The sequence below is a fragment of the Quercus lobata genome, chromosome 8 (assembly GCF_001633185.2).
Source record: "Quercus lobata isolate SW786 chromosome 8, ValleyOak3.0 Primary Assembly, whole genome shotgun sequence".
Taxonomy (NCBI): Eukaryota; Viridiplantae; Streptophyta; class Magnoliopsida; order Fagales; family Fagaceae; genus Quercus; species Quercus lobata.
In genome coordinates this window covers 24,353,297-24,356,502 of record NC_044911.1, presented here as the reverse complement: position 1 = coordinate 24,356,502, position 3,206 = coordinate 24,353,297, and positions in this window count along the sequence as shown.

Here is a 3,206-nt window from a genome sequence, read left to right as displayed (position 1 = left end):
ATTTCTATCCAAACCGGGATGAGATAGGCCGAGAAAGAGAAAAATATTTTATTCCCGAATTCCGTTCCTACTCGACCTGGGTGAGAAAATTCCAAAAAAAAAAAAAAAAAAAAAAAAAAAAAAAAAAAACATTATTCCGGAATTGTTTTTATCCACACCAGAATGAGATAGGCCATGAAATAGAGGAAAAAAATTTAGTGAATTCCGATACTACCCGATCCTAGCAAGAAAATGCCAAAAAAAAAAGCAAAAAAATTCAAAAAAATAAAAAAACATCATTCCGGCATTATTTCTATCCAAACTAGGATGAGATTGGCTGAGAAAGAGAAAAACATTTTAGTCCCAAATTCCGTACCTCCCCGACCCTGGATAAAAAATTCCCAAAAACAAATAGCAAAAAAATTCAAAAAATTGAAAAACATCATTCCAGCATTATCTTTATCCAAACCAGGATAAGATACGGGGAGAAAGTGAGAAAAAAAATTTTAGTCCTGATTCCATTCCTACCCAACCCGAGCTAAAAAATTCCAAAAAAAAATAGCAAAGAAATTCAAAAAAATTGAAAAACACCAATCCGGCGTTATTTCTATCCAACTGGGATGAGATAGGGTGAAAAAAAGAAAAAAAAAATTTGTCTCGAATTTCGTTCCTACCCGACCCGGGCAAGAAAATTAAAATAAAAATAGCAAAAAAAATAATAAAAATTAAAAAACATCATTCTGGCATTACCTTTATCCAAACCAGGATGAGATAGACCGAAAAAGAGAAGAACAAATTTTAGTCTCGAATTCCGTCCTACCCGGTCCTGTCTAAAAAATTCCCAAAAAAAAAAATAGCAAAAAAATTTAAAAAATTAAAAAACATCATTTCGAAATTATTTCTATCCAAACCGGGATGAGATAGACCAAGAAAGAGAGAAAAAAATTTTGTCCCAAATTTCGTTCCTACCCGACCCGGGCGAGAAAATTCCAAAAAAAATAGCAAAAAAAATTCAAAAAATTAAAAAACATCATTCCGGCATTATTCTATCCAAACCGGGATGAGATAGGCCAAGAAAGAGAGGAAAAAAATTTTTTGTCTCGAATTCCGTTCCTACCCGACCTAGGCAAGAAAATTAAAAAAAAAAATTAAAAAAATGAAAAAACATTATTCCGGCATTATTTTTATCCAAACCGGGATGAGATAGGCCGAGAAAGAGTGAAAAAAAAAATTTAGTCCTGAATTCCGACACTACCCAACCATGGCTAGAAATTTCCAAAAACAAAATAGCAAAAAAACTCAAAAAAATGAAAAAACAACATTCTGGCATTATTTCTATCCAAACCGGGATGAGATTGGCCGAGAAAGAGAAAAACATTTTAGTACCGGATTCCATACCTCCCCGACCCTAGATAGAAAATTCCCAAACAAAAAATAGCAAAAAAATTCAAAAAATTGAAAAACATCATTTCGGCATTATCTTTATCCAAACTGGGACTAGAAACGGGGAGAAAGTGAGAAAAAAATTTTAGTCCCGAATTCTGTTACTTCCCGACCCGAGCTAGGAAATTCCAAAAAAAAATACCAAAATAATTCAATAAATTAAAAAACATCATTCCGACATTATTTCTATCCACCTGGGGAGATAAGGTGGGAAAAAAAAAAAAAAAAAAAAAAAAAAAAAAAAAATTTAGTCCCGAATTCGATTCCTGCCTGATCCGGGCTAGAAAATTCCAAAAAAAAAAAAAAAGCAAAAAAATTAAACAACTTAAAAAATATCATTCTGGCATTATTTCTATCCAAACCGGGATGAGACTGGCCAAGAAAGAAAAAAAAATATTTTAGTCCCGAATTCCGTTCCTACCCGACCCTGGTTAGGAAATTCCCAAAAAAAATAGCAAAAACATACAAAAAATTAAAAAACATCATTTCGGCATTATTTCTATCCAAACCGGGATGTGATAGGTCGAGAAAGAGAAAAAAAAGATTTGGTCCCAAATTCAGTTCCTATCCTACCCGGGGTATAAAATTCCAAAAAAAATTCAAAAAATTAAAAAAAATTATTACGGCATTATTTCCATCCAAACCGAGATGAGATAGACCGAGATAGAGAGAAAAAAAATTTGGTCCCGAATTCCGTTCTTACCCGACCAAGGCAAGAAAATTCCAAAAAAAAATAGCAAAAAAATTCAAAAAATTAAAAAACATCATTCCGGCATTATTTCTATCCAAACCGGAATGAGATAGGCCGAGTAATGGAAAAAAAAAAATTTGTCCCGAATTTCGTTCCTACCAGATCTTGGCTAGGAAATTAAAAAAAAAAAAAAAAGCAAAAAAATTCAAAAAATTAAAAAACATCATTCCAGCATTATCTCTATTCATACCGGGATGAGATAGGCCGAGAAAGAGAAAAAAAAATTTGTCCCGAATTCTGTTCGTATCCGACCCTGGCTAGAAAATTCAAAAAAAAAAATTTTCAAAAAATTTAAAAACATCATTCCGGCATTATTTCTGTCCAACCCGGGATGAGATAGGCCGAGAAAGAGAAAAAAATTTTAGTCCCGAATTCTGCTCCTACCCGACCTTGGCTAGAAAACTCTCGAAAAAAATAGAAAAAAATTGGAAAAAAAAAAAAAAATCATTCCGGCATTATTTTCTATCCAATCCGGGATGAGATAGACCGAAAAGGAGAGAAAAAAATTTTAGTCTCGAATTCCGTTCCAACCCAATCCGGGCAAGAAAATTCCAAAAAAAATAGCAAAATAATAATAAAACTTGAAAAATATCATACCGGCATTACCTTTATCCAAACCGGGATGAGATAGACCGAAAAAGAAAAAAAAAATTTTAGCCTCGAATTTCATTCCTACCCGGCCCTGTCTAGAAAATTCCGAAAACAAAATAGCAAAAAAATTTTAAAAATTAAAAAACATCATTCCGAAATTATTTCTTTCCAAACCAGAATCAGATGGACCGAGCAAGAGACAATTTTTTTTTTTTCCAAATTTCGTTCCTACCCGACCCTGGCAAGAATATTTCAAAAAATATTAAACAACATCATTCCGGCATTATTTCTATCCAAACTGGGATGAGATAGGCTTAGAAAGAGAGAAAAAAAATGTTATTCCCAAATTCCGTTCCTACCCGACCTAGGCAAGAATTTTTTTTAAAAAAGCAAAAAAATTCAAAAATTTAAAAAACATTATTCCGGCATTATTTTTATCCAA